Source organism: Panulirus ornatus, chromosome 5 (genome assembly GCF_036320965.1).
Source record: "Panulirus ornatus isolate Po-2019 chromosome 5, ASM3632096v1, whole genome shotgun sequence".
Lineage (NCBI taxonomy): Eukaryota > Metazoa > Arthropoda > Malacostraca > Decapoda > Palinuridae > Panulirus > Panulirus ornatus.
The window spans coordinates 38,923,531-38,943,530 of record NC_092228.1 but is presented as its reverse complement, the minus strand read 5'-3'; positions in this window follow the sequence as shown (position 1 = coordinate 38,943,530).

The window sequence follows — 20,000 nt, the reverse complement described above, 5'->3', positions numbered from 1 at the left end:
ATAAAATACCTTCCTGTTATTTTGTTCCTCTCTTCTGTGTTTGTTTGTGTACTGTATGACTGTAGTGTATGAATGTATGTATATGCTTTTCGTGTGTCTATGTAACATGAATTGTCCTGTATGTATTCATGTACGACTGTATGTATGTATTCATGTACGACTGTCTGTATGTATTCATATACGACTGTCTGCATGAATTCATGTACGACTGTCTGTATGTATTCATATACGACTGTCTGCATGTATTCATGTACGACTGTCTGTATGTATTCATGTGTGCGTCTCAACACATACAGAAGCAGTGTTGTCATCCTCAGGCCTCGCTAGCCTTGCCCCTGGGCTCAGTAAGCGGATATCACCGTGTGGCAATTCACCTGTGATGGCAACGCTGATTGGTCGCTGGTCCTTTTGGTCTGGCGTTGCCAAGTGTGGGAGAGGCGAGGGAATGTTCCCTCATGTGAGCAGGTCAGATCCTGGTGTGTAGCGCTGTACTTGAGTAGCAATGACGACCAGCTGGTGTTCAGATAGATAGTTAAACGAATAGATGAGGAGATGAAAGATATAGATACATATCTAGATAGACAGAAAAGGAAAACAGATATCTGGGTAATATTGGAAAAGATATATATTATGGTATCAAGGAAAGAATGAGTCTGATATGAATGATCTTTTCCTGTTTTCCTCCAAATGAATGACGAGGTTTGTTTACAAGCTCAGGTAAATACTTCTGAGTAAGGCATCCAATCTACAACGTACTGGACATGAATAACAGGAAAAACTTATACAGTTATGATCTTAAGAACTGTAGTAAGTCAATATTGCATCCTCTTGTAAGACTTCGTGCAAGAGGAAAACCCTGTCTGGCAACCGAGCCGCTGTAAACATCACAAACACCACCATTGCTTCCCAGAGCAGCCTCTCCTCCCACTAAGTTTCTCCAATATTTCTCTGTGTGGTAATTCCGTGTCGTACAGACGACCGACATCCACTGATTTATACGGATGTTCCCGCACTTTCTCAGCAGGATTACCGTGGATGCTCCAGGCCACGCTAGACCTGGGTACCAGAAGATGTGGAATATAACGAACGTTTACGTAAGACGTTGTCCTCATGATGGCGGGATATAGTGAATATCTTAGGGTCGCATTGTGGCTATTCTTCTCCATCTCTCTCTCTCTCTCTCTCTCTCTCTCTCTCTCTCTCTCTCTCTCTCTCTCTCTCTCTCTCTCTCTCTCTCTCTCTCTCTCTCTCTCTCTCTCTCTCTCCCTCACCGTACTATTCTCGCTCGCCAACTTTTATAATTAATCTACTACTTTAAAAACTTCCTCAGTAATGATTTTCCTAAAGGTGTTGGGAGCCGCTTCTACCCCGTCACAGGCACAGTCCACCGTGACGCAGGGTGACGGGATGTGACACAGTAACACAGCGTAACACGGTAGGTCACAAGAGGTCAAGCAACGTGACCTGGGGTCGTTCCTATTCGCAAGGAAGTGAGAGGTAGTCCTTGAGGATGTTGGTCAGGTCATCTTCCAGTTTGACCCTCAGTGACTCTAGGTCACACCAGACTGAATGACGACCTGGCAGGACCTGTGAACAGGTCGTACCCAGACCTGGGCTCAGCACAGGTCACACCACGGTTGTCGTGGTGGGACCTGCCACTAGACCTGGTGGGGACCGTGTGGTCCAGCTGGGGTGATGACCTGTACACACCTGACGCCAGGTCTTACAACACTGAGTCCTCCTGGTCCCGCGCACGACCCCCCCCCCCCCCCCCCCCCGCCAGACTCACCACCTCAAGGATTTCTCAAGTGGGGGAGCGGAAGGTGGCACCACTGGGAAACGAGGACACTTGGAGGGATGTAGTGGCTGGGGGAGGGTGATGGGGAGGGAAGGAATGCGAGGGAGGGTGATGGAGTGTGAGGGAGGATGATGGAGTGAGAGAAAGAGAACTGGGATGTGAGAGAGTGTGATGGTGTGTGTGAGAGTTATATGGTGTGTGGGAGTGATAGTGTGTACGGGAGAGTGATGGGGCGTAAGGGAGAGTGATGCGGTGGAGAGAGAGAGAGAGAGAGAGAGAGAGAGAGAGAGAGAGAGAGAGAGAGAGAGAGAGAGAGAGAGAGAGAGAGAGAGAGAGAGAGAGAGAGAGAGAGAGAGAGAGAGAGAGAGAGAGAGAGAGAGAGAGAGAGAGAGAGACAGAGAGAGAGAGACAGAGAGAGAGCACGAAAATAAGTTTCAATTACCAGTCATCAAGGTCACTGAGAGTGTAGCCCTCACACTGCCTCCCACCTCACTCCCACACACACACACACACACACACACACACACACACACACACACACACACACACACACACACAGTCACAGCCCCTGCGCCTCTCACTACACTTGGGTAACCCAGATCATATTTTCCATCTGAGTTGTCACACTGAAGTAAAGATCGTTCAGGGCGTGGTAAGGCGAGGCATGTGGGCGTGGTGAGGCGAGGCAGGCGGGCGTGGGAAGGCGAGGCAGGCGGGCGTAGTAAAGCGAGGCAGGCGGGCGTGGTAAAGCGAGGCAGGCGGGCGGGCGTGTTATGGACTGTTTCCCCTTAACCTTACCACGCCCCCCATGACATAGACACATGGACTCCCAGACACAGCCACGCCCCCTAACCACGCCCTGAGGATGCCTCATCTCACTACGCCCCTGAGCGAGGGAAGCCCTTCTGACGGGTGCACAGAGAGGCTCTTGATCCATTAATATAGTCACAAGTGGGATGAATGAGTTGACCTCTTAATTACAGTAACTAACTACCCTAAACGAGAAGACCTCTTGATTATGGCACAATAGCAGGAGGATTGGGGGGGGGGGGAACCATGGTTAGTTGGGGGGGGGGAACCATGGTTAGTTGGGGGGGGGGGGAACCATGGTTAGTTGTGGGGGAGGTAACCATGGTTAGTTGGGGGGGAGGTGACCATGGTTAGTTGGGGGGGAGGTAACCATGGTTAGTTGGGGGGGGGAATCATGGTTAGTTGGGGGGTGGGGGAGGGTCAACAGTGATACCTTAATCTCCTGGGTGACCCTGGAGACCGGACGTGACGTCCTAGGTCGCCCTCTTTGACCCTCACCCGAGTTGAAGGTGTGTTGAGCAGGTCAGACAGCGTAGGGCGTGGTGAAGCCCTGGTCTGGTCTGGTATAGACTCGACCAACACAGTGAAACAAGCTTCGAACTCGTTCAGAGGAGTCGTTAGGCATCCATTACTCGCCAGGCTTGTTCCTTTGACTCTCCGAACATCCAATCTATTGGTTCAGTTGCATTTGATTATTTTGAATATTGATTCACTCGCCTTTGCACACAGCAACAGCCTGGCTCAGGAGATTGAATGAATCAGAGAGATTTGCTTTTTGCCACTTTAGATTCACTGGAATTGAATTTTACTTTCGTCTATGGATATTTCCAGACCCAGTGGATGGGTCTCCCTCAACTGACATTACCCAAGTGTCTTACCTTCAGTGTAGATCCTGCTGTGGAAGTACTGATCACATGTTCTAACCACTGCCTCTCATCATCAGTGGAGGTACTGATCACATGTTCTAACCACTGCCTCTCATCATCAGCTGTAGAGAAACTGCTCAAAATGAAGCAGATTCAAACGCAAATATTCAAGGATTCATAAGTACCAGGAAAGTGAATAACACAAGGCAAATAAGACCTTTAGGTAAACAAGAAATGTGTTTCACAAAGAGAAGACTGAGGCTTCATCACCCTGGCTCACTACAGCTAGACTCACTCGCTTACAGCGGTACGACCCTCGAGTACGTGGTACGACCCTTGAGCACGACGAGTACGATCCATGGGCAGGATACTCTAGCCTTTCATACGGGTGAGGTGAAATGTCGTACCGTTGTAATCAAGGGTCGTTCCGTCGTGTTCAAGGGTCGTACCGTCGTGTTCAAGGGTCGTACCGTCGTGTTCAAGGGTCGTACCGTCGTGTTCAAGAGTCGTGACATTGTGTTCATGGAGTCCAACCTTATGTTGTCATTCATCCCTCACATGTACCCCTCCTGCCACTCATGGTTCACGTGTGCTCTCATGACTCACATGTCTTCACCTGGGCCAGTCATCACACTGGGGCGCCATTCATCGTGGGAGACATTCAGGTCGCTCCCAGATGAGGCATGGGTTGCGTCTTGTGTGAAGAAACTGCAATATTTTTTGCCCTCTTGCATTCAGTCCAGTGAATGAGGACACGGATTCTGCAGTCTCTCTTTTTACTTCTCTCTCTCTCTCTCTCTCTCTCTCTCTCTCTCTCTCTCTCTCTCTCTCTCTCTCTCTCTCTCTCTCTCTCTCTCTCTCTCTCTCTCTCTCTCTCTCTCTCTCTCTCTCTCTCTCTCTCTCTCTCTCTCTCTCTCTCTCTCTCTCTCTCTCTCTCTCTCTCTCTCTCAGGTTAGGTCAAAGGCCAGGTCATCATGCACAAAGGTCGTACCGTTGCGCTCGTGTCATATAGTCGTGCTCATGGGTCGTACCGTCGTGTTCAAGGGTCATACCGTCGTATTCCACGGTTAACGTATAAGAATATCCTTCATATATTCCCAAACACAATCCTTCACAAGGACTCTCCTTTCTGAGCCATGGTCACCTCGTACATCCTTCAGGACTGTAGCGTTGTCCATCGCGCCTCCTGCACATCCTTATCGTTCGGCTTCGTCATATCCTACTGTTTATTGCCCATTCCTTGATGCACGGTCCATTTCCCTCCAGCGAACACCCCCTTCTATCACACTAACTTTGGGAAACTGTGGCCCCGAATATCGAACTTCAGAGAGCCTGCCACGCTTCATCCAGCCTTCCAGAACCCGTGAGTCGGAAAGATCCATCCAACCTTCCAGAACCGGATGGTTCCATCCAACCTTCCAGAACCGGATGGTTCCATCCAACCTTCCAGAACCGGATGGTTCCATCCAACCTTCCAGAACCGGATGGTTCCATCCAACCTTCCAGAACCGGATGGTTCCATCCAACTTTCCAGAATCCATGAGTTAGATAGCTTCACTGAACCTTCTAGAATCAGTGACTGAATAGTTCCATCGAATCTTCCAGTTCCAGTTCCAGCTTCATCCAACCTTCCAGAACCCGAGTGTCAGATTACTTCAACGACCCTTTCCACAACTCGTGAAGTGGACAGCTTTAACGAACCTCACACAACCAGTAAACCTGCACACTTCACACATCGCTGGAATGATGAAGCTAAGCTTCCAGCCTTCAGCCTCATGAGATCATCCACGGTTCCAGGCTCATCCATCGTCAACCAATACAAATTCTGAACAATCTACAACCAGACGAACTCAACATCCTGCAAACTGTTCCAGACCCGCCCACACACCTGCAGATGTTCCAGACCCGCCAACACACCTGCAGATGTTCCAGACCCGCCAACACACCTGCAGATGTTCCAGACCCGCCAACACACCTGCAGATGTTCCAGACCCGCCAACACACCTGCAGATGTTCCAGACCGGCAGATGTTCCAGACCGGCAGATGTTCCAGACCGGCAGATGTTCCAGACCGGCAGATTTAATGTCCACAAGGTTCCTCAGCCACACAGGATGCCTCATAATAACACTTCCAGCCGAGAAGCAAGTCATCAAACATTGAACTAATCCACGATCGATTAACATGATTAATATACACTTTACTGTTCGTGAAGGAAGACAATATTGTCCATCATGCTGGAAGGGTCCAATTACTCGAGCATCATCCTGGGCCAGGTATGACCCTTAACTCTCTCATTATTTCTGTAATGGACCACACTAGCAGGTGGGAATGGTACCACACCACGAGAAGGTAATGGCTAATGGTTCTGCTCTCGTTAATGGTGTGGTTAGCTGTTAAAGTAGTTTGCACACTACAACAGTTAACGAAAACCTAAAAATATAAGGATTAAACACGTTTATACATTTTGGAAAAAGATTGTAAACGAAGAAAGTTTTGCTAAGAGATGAAGTGTTACTGTACTCACGGGTACAGTTCTGAAGGATCAAGTGTTGCAAGAGTGACGGCGAAAAACTTTCGCGAGAGATAATTTGTTGCAAGAGAGATGGAGAAAGAATTTTTGCGAGAGATCAGGTGTTGCAAGAGAGACGAAGGAGTTTGCCGGAACACAAAAGCGTGGCGTGCAAAACCCCAATACCATTTGCCAAGATCCTCCCGGAAGGACGAGCTTATATAAAGGAGAAAAAGAATAAAAAGAAATAAGAATTGTGGTTCTTCCTCCTTGTAAGAGAGAGTATAAACTATATTCTTTATTACTTCATAGATGAACATGAGCGAGGAACGTTGAACGACTGCAGAACGTTTGCTGATGAAAGAGAACTCGCGAGATACGCCCCTGCAGGACCCTGTGACGTCAACAGTAAACACTCCATTATCGCGTGGGAAATCAAGATCTTTTGTTTATCCGTCGTTAATGGCGCCCTTAAGGTGGGACGAAGAAGGTGGCTGTTCGGGATAATGTTGCCCTGGTGACATATGTGATTATCGGTTGTAATTACTCGTTGTGATTACTGCTTGTGATGACACAGTATATATATAACAGAGACTTATGAACCTCAGACTGAGAATTGAGACGATTTTTCTAATATTTCATTCCACATACAAAGATGAACCCTCATATCCCTGGCCAGCCATCACATACTGATGATCACATTGATGGAAAATGTAATGAAATAAGAAAACGTGGGACTGGACGCCGCCTACAGTTACATTTTGAAAACGTGTTCAGTCATATCATTTTCCCCTGTTTATATATAACTTTTCTCCTGTACCAGAGAAACACCTTAATCAAGGCCTCTTGAAGCGGAGAAATTACTAAGGTTAAAGACCCAGCAATAGGGCAGTTAGGGCCCCCGTAGTGGGGTTAATTGGGGTAATTAACCCTCGTTAACGACCAAAGGGTTCTAACAGGCGTCATACTGTGTTAAGTGAGCCACTTTGGAGCTTACGAAGGATCCCAATAGAGGCGCTCATTATGGCCATGTTCTACGGCCAGAGCTCAATTTCCTGGCTCATAATACTGATGACCAACACATGTACAGCCGACCAGATCAACCAGACAATAATTACTGAAAAAAAAGTCCAGCATGACATATGATGGTTAATAATATAAAAGCACTAATTACAGATTCATTAACACCATTAATTACTCGGTGTTTAAGAGCTATATTGCATAACCTTGACGTCATGATCAAGGAGGATGAAATAGACCGTATGCACACCCAGCATTCGGGTCATTATTGCCTGCCTGTAGCTGTACAGGGAGGCACTTGCCTCTCAGTGTTGTTTATAAACTTGATGAAATATTCCTTAATATTCAGAATATTATTTACGTCATCTCTTCCAAATATCGGAGATACTTTAATGTAAGATAAATGTCTCTCTCTCTCTCTCTCTCTCTCTCTCTCTCTCTCTCTCTCTCTCTCTCTCTCTCTCTCTCTCTCTCTCTCTCTCTCTCTCTCTCTCTCTCTCTCTCTCTCTCTCTATCTATCTATCTATCTATCTATCTATCCAACACCTGATAATCACAGGATTTTAGATAGGTATTGTAATATTTGTTTCCAGCAGGTGGATAATGATGGTGACATACAGACCTGGACCAAAAGCCTCATTTCTGGTTGATGTAACATCAATTGCATCATCATCATCATCATTATTGTTTATGGCTAATGAACCTTTCCTCGGAGCTAGTCAAAATATTTCCATGTTTTCCCGTTCAATGGATGTATTGAAAAATAATTAATGGTCCTATGATTTTGGTGTTATCAAATCAGTGAACACAAACTTGATTTATTTTGACATGATCGAGAACTGGTGTTATGTTGTGGTGGTTCACATTACCTTGTGGTGAGAGGAGCAGTATGGTATGTGTACTGAGGAACTGCTCGGTATAACAAGGTGGTCTTAATTATATATATCTTCCTAAAAGGTGACAGAAAGGTGGATCTCCATCACATATCTATATATGGCTAACTAACACTTGATAGACGTGAGTTTTCTATCACCCATCCTATCGCTTTCTAACTCCAGTTTTGCTGTTTCTATATCATCTGAAGAAAACAATTTTCTTTTCTTACTTAAACTTTATTTATAGAAGTTTCTGATCATACAGTTTTGTGTAGACCCTTATACATTATGTCTAACCCATTGTACAGGTCAAGGGTTAAGTGTTTTATTCTACAGTTACACCAACACCTTCATCTACATGTCTGGCTCACAATGCATACACCTTCATTAGTGTAACTTAATTAGTAGTTTCCTGTGATAAATGCGTTTGCGTAGGATTTCTAATTATTGAATGATGATCTTTTAATTAATGACTTTAAATTGAGCGTGGTAATTTGTCAGTAACTATACTGCTTTACCATTTATCAAAGTAAACATTTCGTTCATATATATATATATATATATATATATATATATATATATATATATATATATATATATATATATATATATATATATATATATATATATATATATCGGCATCTTTTCCTTTCTGTCTGTCTGAACGTGTTTATCTGGTATAGAACAGAACAATGTGCAATCAGTGTTCAAAGAAAAAATAAAAACAACGTATAAAATTTTTGGAAATGACTTTCAAAAAAGAGGACATGGAACCTGGGAAATACAATGAGATTTTTCTGGCAAAATTTCAGCTTAAAACACAAGACAATGGAGCATAAAATGGATGCTCAGTAACAGATTTAAAAAAGTGAACACAAAGCGTGCGTTCTCTTTAAAGGGAGAATACAATGTGTTTCATGTGAAAACAAAGATGAAAATCCTATATTTCTCTCAACTTTGATTTCTTTAACAGCTTCTCATTTGTGGAGGAACTTGGTCTATTGTATATAGCCATCATAGTCTATCAGGTCTATTTTAGGACTTTTCTCTATTCTATGGTTGTTTATTTCATCATCTCTGTTGTCACTGCTGCTGTTGTGTACATCACATAGATGTGATTCATGTCATGTGTTTGTGTCATCATGATTCATGTACTGGAAGACTCATGTTTACATGACAGATGACGGGAGGTAACACATAACGGAAGGTTGTGTTGTGTGTGTGTGTTGTGAGGGAGTTGGTAACACATAACGGAAGGTTGTGTTGTGTCTGTGTGTTGTGAGGGAGTTGGTAACATAACGGAAGGTTGTGTTGTGTGTCTGTGTGTTATGAGGGAGTTGTTATATTGGCAGCTTGTCTAAGAACAGTTGTATTCTCTGCATTTTGTATAATAATGATGTATGACACAGACAAATACATGACCTACAAGAAGAGGTAAGGGTAATTAAATCAAGGTATTCCAGGGGAATATTAGTTTACAAAAAGACAAAGAAAAATATACGAGAAATTTATGTGAATTAAATAACACCTCAGGAAAGTTTGATATGAATACTGTCTTATAACCAGCTGGAAGTTGAGCCTGTTCTCATACCAAGCTTGAGGTTTAAGCTTATACTACTAACAAGCTTGAAAAAGATATCTATTTGCACAAGTCTGGGATTTTCTTTTGCAACAAGCTTGAGCTTAACTTTCGTATAAAGCTTGACGTTTACGGTCCCAAGCTTGAAGTTTACTTTCATATAAAGCTTAAGATATGCTTTCATAACAAGCTTGAGGGTTACCTTGTAAAGCTTGAAATTAAGCCTCAAGTCTGTTGTTCAAAAACATATGTTTCTCTGGGGTTGATGAGGCCAGCTCTGTCTGGGGAAAGTATGGGTGGGTGGTAAGATGCCTCTCACTGGGGAAGAGAGAAGAGAACAAAGAATGAGAGAGTAACAGGAAGGACTGTTGAATATTAAGACAACCAAGAGGTGCAGACACTGAAGTAGTGGGAGAACAGATGGTTGAAATAATGGGAAGGGAGGGAGTGGGAGGAAATGGTTGAAGGAAGCATAGTGGGAAGGGAGGGAGTGGGAGGAAATGGTTGAAGGAAGAGTAGCCAGAACGGAAGAGGAGAGAGGGTCGTGAGCACGGAGGCGTCCCGGAGGAGGGAGATATATGGTGGCGGGTGGGAGGTAGTGGTGCGTGGGAGGGTACTGGGGAGATGTTGGGGGTAGTGGTGCGTGGGAGGGTACTGGGGAGATGTTGGGGGTAGTGGTGCGTGGGTGGCCAGTGGGGGGAAGTGGTGGAAGGGCCCAAGAAGAGATTAGGGAACATCACAAATCACAAACAACACCAATATGAAACCACAACAACAGGAGACGTGGCAGTGATTGATGGAGGGGGAGGAAGGCTGGTGGAGGCTTCCAAATCTTTCTCTGATATTTCTCAGGTTTATACCTTCTAGATTATACACACACATACACACACACACACACACACACACACACACACACACACACACACACACACACACACACACACACACACACACACACTTGCCTCGTCATGACCCACAGGTGACTGGGTTTCTCCCCAGTGTAAGTTCTTGGCTGGGACAGACGTGGGTGAGGTCTACTCAAGAGCCCAGCAGACACTAGGACAGAGGAGGCCTCAGTGTCTCAGGTCTGGACGCTCAACTTGAGCAGGACTTGCTAAGGTTGGAGTAGTGTTCGCTACATATAACTCTGACGTGTGATGACACAGTGTTGACGAAAGTTAATGGTTGACATGTGATATGGTTGTGTGCAGCGGGAGGAGAGTGACATGAAGCAGCAACCTCGGGTGTAGTACTGTGGTGCAACGTGGTCGTGGCCCAGTGCACGGTGTCAGAACGTGGTCGGGGTAGTGGCCCAGTGCACGGTGTCAGAACGTGGTCGGGGTAGTGGCCCAGTGCACGGTGTCAGACGTGGTCGGGGTAGTGGCCCAGTGCACGGTGTAAGAAACTCAATTTCTCTTTCAATTTTCCACCGATGAGTTGGTGTTGGGACGGGCAGTAAAGGCTAAACTTCCACGTACGGTAAGGTAACAAAGAACCTTAAAGCCCTACTCTACTGCCTCCCTTATGGGCGAAAATGATGAGTGTTGTGTTAGAGGGACGAGTCTGGCCAGTTAGTGGAGTAAAGCCCTTCTTACTCTTGACTAAACTCGCTAATTTTCAGTAAATCATTTTCCATATGATGTAAATACGACCTACATTTTCTTTATCATAAATGTGTAAAGTAAAGAAACGTAAACCTACGACAAGTAATATAAAACATATGTAAATATGGGAGCAGACTCGCTCCTTGCCAATACCATGTTACAATTCTGCATTTCTGACGTTCATGTGTTGCCTATTGTGAATTTCTCTACGTTGAGGCTGGGTTGCCGGTCCCCTGCTACCCACACACACACACACACACACACACACACACACACACACACAGCAATCCCTCACTTACCGTTTTCTTTCTAGCGAATAATAATATGAAAGAATGTCACTTTTCCTCTCTTACTTTGTGATGTGAATTTGCAAGTCAGATGAACAACCGCTTCAGTAAAATGGCATTGATCTAAACACGAATTGTACACGTTTGTCTCCCACATACCCGCTTGCCACATACCCGCTTGCCACATACCCGCTTGCCACATACCCGCTTGCCACATACCCGCTTGCCACTTCCTGCAGGTTTACCTCTGCGAAAAAATCATGGTAAATTTTGAAGTCTTTTTCCTGTGTTGACTGTGTGGCACAGCAGAGTGTGTGGCACAGCAGAGTGTGTGTGTGGCACAGCAGAGTGTGTGGCACAGCAGAGTGTGTGGCACAGCAGAGTGTGTGGCACAGCAGAGTGTGTGGCACAGCAGAGTGTGTGTGTGGCACAGCAGAGTGTGTGTGTGGCACAGCAGAGTGTGTGGCACAGCAGAGTGTGTGTGTGGCACAGCAGAGTGTGTGGCACAGCAGAGTGTGTGGCACAGCAGAGTGTGTGTGTGGCACAGCAGAGTGTGTGTGTGGCACAGCAGAGTGTGTGTGTGGCACAGCAGAGTGTGTGTGTGGCACAGCAGAGTGTGTGTGTGGCACAGCAGAGTGTGTGTGTGGCACAGCAGAGTGTGTGGCACAGCAGAGTGTGTGTGTGGCACAGCAGAGTGTGTGTGTGGCACAGCAGAGTGTGTGGCACAGCAGAGTGTGTGTGTGGCACAGCAGAGTGTGTGTGTGGCACAGCAGAGTGTGTGGCACAGCAGAGTGTGTGGCACAGCAGAGTGTGTGTGTGGCACAGCAGAGTGTGTGTGTGGCACAGCAGAGTGTGTATGTGGCACAGCAGAGTGTGTGTGTGGCACAGCAGAGTGTGTGTGTGGCACAGCATATTCCAAGATGTAATATATTCGTGGTTCTCTCGACCAGAAAACAATTTAAGATAATTTCACAATGTCTTTGAGATTTCCTGAAGCATTACAGAATGTCATTTTGTTATTAGTTATGATAACAAACTGCATGAAAACATGTGGCTTAAGTTATTCATAATGAATATATCTGGTGGATGTGGCGCCTATACCGGCTATATATGGTGGATGTGGCGCCTATACCGGCTATATATGGTGGATGTGGCGCCTATACCGGCTATATCCAGTCTAGTTTTATATGATACAAAGTTTATATGTAAAAGTTTTAGGTACTGCACTAAGAACATTCTCTCTCTCTCTCTCTCTCTCTCTCTCTCTCTCTCTCTCTCTCTCTCTCTCTCTCTCTCTCTCTCTCTCTCTCTCTCATATATGTATATCATATATATGGACCAGTAACGTGGGCCAGTGTGGACCAGTAACCTGGGCCAGTGTGGACCAGGAGGCTGGCCAACATGGACGACTCACACGCCCAAGTTAACAACATCTACATATGCAGATTGACCAGATTTCGTGAGCTTAATGTGGTTGCAAGATGGAGTGGAAGATCACGTGACGCCAGACAGCAGGTGCTCAAGATGACGACGAGATGTGACGCTCAGAGAGAGAGAGAGAGAGAGAGAGAGAGAGAGAGAGAGAGAGAGAGAGAGAGAGAGAGAGAGAGAGAGAGAGAGAGAGAGAGAGAGAGTGTAGGAACCTGCTCATCTGTCAGAAACACAACGCCCCCTCCCTCCCCCCCCTTCCACCTCCTTCCCTCCTACACAAAGCCTTTGATCGTGTATCACAACAGACGAAAATATAGCACACACACACACACACACACACACACACACACACACACACACACACGCACACACACACACACACACACACACACACACACACACACACACACACACACACACACACACACACACACACACACACACACACACACACACACCCTGGAAGATATAGTAGAACAAGAAAAAGAAACACATCTCGTCATTTTCACCCGGATTTAATGAGGCAATTATTTTCACACCAGATTATCTTTACCTGGTACCATGATGCAGAGCTCCCACCTGGTTACCAGTCTTACCTTGTGTCTGGTCTGTACACAGGTCTGAGGAGTAGGGGGGAGGTACCACGGGTCTGGGGTAGTGTAGGTACCCAGCTGGGGAGGTACCACGGATCCCAGTACCTCATCATATTACCCTAACAACATCGTTCTGTGCATCACTTCCTCCATCTTGCCTCATCCCACCTCAGCCCTCACAATCCCACCTCACAATCCCACATCACAACCCCCTCATCCAGCCTACAATTTCCATCCCACACTTCACAAAGCGAGACGCAACTTTTAATGGTTCAGTCATCCGGATGATCCAGTCCTCAGTTATCTTTACCTCGTCTCCTCGTCTGTGTTTCTGTCTGTGTGTTGGTCTATGTACGTGTCTGGGAAGTGTCTGTGTGTTGGTCTATGTACGTGTCTGGGAAGTGTCTGTGGGACCTTACGAAGGATGTGTCTGGATGTTGTACCTCACCGTCTGTCTGTCTGTCTGTCTGTCAACAAGACAGGACAGGAGGAAGTAAGGAAAGGAGGTTCAGAAATAAGATAGTTTCTTAAAGCTTGGCAGAGAGAGAGAGAGAGAGAGAGAGAGAGAGAGAGAGAGAGAGAGAGAGATGAATGGTTATGTATGAGAAAGATGTTGATAGCAAGACTCTGAAGATTACATTGATGGAAAAGACGAAGAAAATAGACAATGGAACAGAAAGAGAAAGATGAGCAGAGTTGCAAGAGGAAAGAATGGTGGAACAGAAAGAGAAATTCTTTTTTAACTAAGGAATAAGAAAAAGAGAGTGAGAAAAAGAAAGACAGTGAGAGAGGGAGAGAAAGAATATAAAGAAAGAGAATATAAAGAAAGGAGGAAGAGTGAGTTATGTGTCTTCAAAGAACACATTAAGACGCGAAGTGGATTTAAGAAATGGCACAAAAAGTGTTTTTCAGGACGATATAAATACATTTGGCCAGTGATCTTATTTTCTCTTGATAACAAAAGAATGTGTTCGTCTGAAATACTTCAGTTTAATGTGATTCTCTGAGCCAGATATTGTGCATGGCTGTAGACGTATGGCTGTGTGTGTATAATTGTGTAACTGTGGTTGTGTGAGCCTGGTTGTGTAAGTGTGTTTGTGTGGGCCTCCTTGTGTGGGTTTGGTTGTCTGAGCCTGGTTGTGTAAGTGTGTTTGTGTGGGCCTCCTTGTGTGGGCCTGGTTGTATGGGCCTGGTTGTGTAAGTGTGGTTGTGTGGGCCTCCTTGTGTGGGCCTGGTTGTGTAAGCGTGGTTGTGTGGGCCTGGTTGTATGGGCCTGGTAGTGTAAGTGTGGGACTGGTTGTGGCAGGACAGGTGACCAGTTCGTCCCTGGACCCAGTTCATCACCACATGTGTTGTTGGAGAGGATTTCAGTGTTACCAGTACACGACAGACCGTCTGTTGTAGTGGCAGGAAACTTAGGTTGTGGTTGTGATGGACGTCTGTTGATATTGCTGTCTAATATTACGACAACAAGTACTATGAGAATTTCTATGAATAACTATAGATAGTTAGTCATTTCTATATTGTTAAACCACCAAAATGGACCACCTAAATCAACAAATCATCAAGTCACAAACACAATAAAAAATAGTCTTGGTTCGGTCCTCTCTCTCTCTCTCTCTCTCTCTCTCTCTCTCTCTCTCTCTCTCTCTCTCTCTCTCTCTCTCTCTCTCTCTCTCTCTCTCTCTCTCTCTCTCTCTCATCTTTAAGAACAAAGACGTAACAACTGACTACTCTATGATCACACCTGTATATATATATGTTTACATTCTGATTATTGACATATCATAACCCGGTAATAAGACTGGAATCATTGAGAACAGGTCATGAAGAAATGTTTGATCATTTACAGAAAATGATAATTCGAAGTCTTCCAGGAGAGTGAACAAGCTGGGTGCCTGCTTGTTACAAGGGGACGGCAGTTCATTACTGGCGAACGACCTTGTTGGGCAACTTCAACCCAAGTTGCCCTTAACTTGAACCTTATTATCACGGGACTTGGACAAGACTTTCTCCTATGATCACACCAAGTCTGATTTGTTCGCCAGCTGAGATGGAGGGAGAAAATATATATATATAAGCTTTGTTTCTTGCCTCTCTCTCTCTCTCTCTCTCTCTCTCTCTCTCTCTCTCTCTCTCTCTCTCTCTCTCTCTCTCTCTCTCTCTCTCTCTCTCTCTCTCTCTCTCTCTCTCTCACACCAAGGTCACAGGAGGGAGGTCGTCAATAATTGATGACATAAAGAGTGATGAGCCAGCTTCGTCACTTCCCAGACCTACACAACCTCCAGGCTCTTCCTGTGTCTCCAGTGATGGACCGGTGGAACGGTCTGGTCTCTCCAGTGATGGACCGGTGGACCGGTCTGGTCTCTCCAGTGATGGACCGGTGGACCGGTCTGGTCTCTCCAGTGATGGACCGGTGGACCGGTCTGGTCTCTCGCCATATGGACCACAAAGTAACTGAGACTACGTGTTTACCTAAGAAATACCAGTAAACAAACACACTACACTTTCTTTTTCAAATATTCATTTGTATGTAAATATGCAAAGAAATAAACAACATGTACATGAAATATTAATGAAAAAATATATATCTGTGCAATCATATATATATATATATATATATATATATATATATATATATATATATATATATATATATATATATATATATATATATATATATATATATACATATATATATATATATATATATATGTATATATATATATATGTATATATATATATATATATATATATATATATATATATATATATATATATATATATATATATATATATATATATATATATATATATATATATATATATATATATATATATATATATATATATACATATAAAACACACACACACACGCATACACCCACAAGCCATTTTCTTTGACAAATATTTATCAATAAATTTCTCTGGTAAAGTGTAGTAGTGAGAGAACGCTGGGTAGTCCTGTGAGAAAGAGAAAGATTGATAGAGAGAGAAAGAAAGAGAAAAAGAAAGAGAGAGGGGGAGGACTTTTCACTGTCATTTCCCACGAGATATGTGAGCCACGTCAGCTGTGTGCTGTGGTCCCGCCTCTCGTTTTCCTCTATTTGTTACAAAGTGAAATTTTGCATACGTAATGAGGGCAGAGTGTGAGACATTATAATTGTAGACGAAAACTGCTTTTGTGTTTAATTGTCGTCCAGGACACGGGACTGTCAAGACCAGAGCGTTAATTGCTCAGCATTTCACGACAGATAATTTACCATTTACTTAAATGAATTATCTAAGGTTTAGCAAATGTGTTTTTAACGTGTTGGCAAAATGTCTCAGCTAATGACCATTAGTTCGTAATTGCCCTTCAGAAACAAGAATATACACTTTTGGACGTTGAATCAATTATAAGTGTTTTATAAATGTTGCTCTAACTTACTATGGTAAGACAGGAGGTCAACAATGGTTAAGTGCAAGATAACCATTGATGTAAACATGTGTGTTGATCAACGTGTGTCTCTACCCCTGTACTGTCAGAGCCACTAGAGGAACAAGGATGATTAATGGGAAGTATACGACACCAACTTAGCCCGGAGGCCTTGTAATTAACTTAATTAACATCAACGTTAAAGAATATTAACCTGAATATTGGCAGACGAGAAGCGAAGGATGACACGGGGTTACAAGTGGAAACTAATTAGCATACAGAATCCGATCCCAGCCCATCATTTTGTAAGTACTTAATGGTACTTAACCACTTATTTACTAAGCCCATAAGTATCTCACAGCACTTAATACTTACAGTTTATCTTTTTATTCGGTAAGTTCTATCACTTACTTCAAGGATATTGAAAATTAAGAATTTGGGTCTTACATAAGGTAGACCTTGACCCTCGTTGTATATAGACAAGGACTCAGGTCAAAGTTCAAGTGACTGCTGATGACCTTGCCTGAAGGAGGTAACAACCCAGGTCACAGGTCAGCTATAGTGAGAATGGTGACGTAATAATCAAGTCTTTAATGTCTTCCTCCGACAGAAATGTGAGGTTTTAGGAGGTCAGGAAAACAGCGTCATGCAACACTAAAGTCAGGCGGTGAACACGACGCGCAAACCACCACTGTTATCATACGATAACCTTGTTACAAGTACTCTCAGGGAGGCAGCCTCTCTCTCTCTCTCTCTCTCTCTCTCTCTCTCTCTCTCTCTCTCTCTCTCTCTCTCTCTCTCTCTCTCTCTCTCTCTCTCTCTCTCTCTCTCTCTCTCTCTCATTCATCTTCTTTTTCAATCTCTCGTCTCTCCCCCAGTCTCTCAGGTTCCCAGAGAACTGCTCAATATTTCTTGGACAATTTAGCGTATGCAAATGAGACGAGAGTGACAGTGGGGAGAGAATTTCTTCACACACTCAGGATATAATTCTTTTGCCTCAATAAAAGACAAGAATAAATGTCTCGTCCACAAGGTCCAAATGCTCACCTTGGGTAAGGCATTTATCGCCTCAACAACTGGAATAATTGTAAGGTTAAGATATTGAGGCCAACTGATAGATTTAGTTATGTATTTTCCCTTAGTAAACCTTTTGGTTTAATCTTAAGTTAATTTTTGGCAAGATTTTGAGAAAATGACTGAACGATATGGAACTAACTTAACTGCCTGGGTGAAGCATGGTGTTTGTTTCTCGTGAAATCTTGAGTTGAATTTTGGTCAGACCCGCTAGGAGGAACTCAAAGTTGATTAATCCTGCTTCTATAACCCAACCTTTGCTGTTTCAGACCTATCTTCGTAATACTTTACTGTTGTATTACCTGAAATAAATGATTTATACATCAGTAAACTGCAAATAAAATTCCCTTATGTTTCTCTCTCATCCAAAACAAAACAAACTAATCTTTTCCATGAACACTAAATACATTTGATGTTACAATATTTGTTTGGGATTTCTGTAAATCCAGAGATTAAAATCAAATGATAAATCCTTGTAATTCCCTTCAGTGGAGATGGTCATGGTGAGTTCTGTGGTAACATTGCTCAGCCTCTCAATGTAATCTGAAGAATCAAGAGATGAAAAATAATTTTACGTCTTCTTCTGAGGATCTGTAATTACCTTAATGTAATTACCCAGTCTTACCTAACCAGCAGAGGGTTCTACACTGATGTTGTCTCGTCTCCTCAGTTCTACACTGATCCATGAGGCAGCTTTCTTACCGTGTATACACTGTCAGTGTTAACAGTTTCATGGGTTGGTTTACGCTGTGTCATCATTCATGTTATACATACATTTATTTACATCTTTTCTAACAAGTTTCTTTCTTGGTGTGACGTTGTTACGTTGTGTGGTTGTCTTGTATTGCCATATTTCGTAGACCATCAGACTTACAGGTCAAACTCAAAACCTTTAACCTTTCCTGGTTAATTAGTTCTCTTAATTCTGTATCATCTTTGTTGTCGTAGAGACTTGTCTGTAGTTCAGCATAACTTCTCTGTCTCCTTCCTTCAAGACAGGTACGATAGCTGGCCTCCTCCACTTGCTGAACACACTCCCGGCCTCCACCAACAACTTCTGTAATATTTCAAGTTGACGTCAAGTGTGTCTACACACGTCCATCAGGACCACAAATCTTGCATGGGACACAGCTTCCACTGGTCTGTTGACGTCTTTTCCAGCAATTTGACTACCTTCCAGAGCTTGTGTATATGGTGTGCTGACGGTAGACTTGAAGCCCATGTGGCATATTGAAGGTAAACTTGAAGGCATACGAAGGCGATGTGGTATACCGAAGGTAAACTTGAAAGTGCAAGGAGCTGATCAAGTAAACTGGGGTAAACTTGAGTGCGAGAGCTGGTGTTTGTGTGGCACAAACACCATCAAACTCTGAACCCAACACGACTGTGGTTCTCCAAGTTGAGGAGCACTTTACTTTGTTCCACAAAGAAGGAAATTGACCAAAACATTTTTACGCTCCGATAAGTACGAAGGTATTGACGCCTTCCTTAAAGTTGATACAGAAAATATTTCTAGTGTTGATAGAAGGACACGACGTCACGACCCTTCATCATTGCTGTACGACCGGTCATTAAGCATATCAGTACGACTCCTGGTTCAGAGGTCAGGTGAATGTACTCAAGGGTCGTGTTGTACTACTGAAAGATGTTACGTAAGTAAGGATCAGCGAGTTGTGTCTGCCATCATCCTACACAGTAGTAACACTTTGATCTTCCATTCATCATACTTTCATAACTTTTGATTACTTTCCTTCATTCCTGAAGCAGGGAAGCTGATCTGAAAGTTTACATCTATATGAGAAATGGTGTTGACATATTCAGGAACGTACATGGAAATGTGTGTGTGTGTGTGTGTGTGTGTGTGTGTGTGTGTGTGTGTGTGTGTGTGTGTGCGTGCGTGCGCGCGCGCTCAGAATATTATTGTCTTCATCTAAAACTTTAAAAAAGTCTTCGGCAAAGTTGTGATGGTGCCAGACTCCGTCGGGTCAAAGTCAATTTGTAAGTTTAGCTGAAGTATTAAATATGACAGAGTCGACCCCCCCAACCGTCACACGGAGTGGTGAAGGTCCTCACTTATGTAGAAAAGATAACACTGGATGTCCGTGTGTGTGTGTGTGTGTGTGTCTGTTATCAAG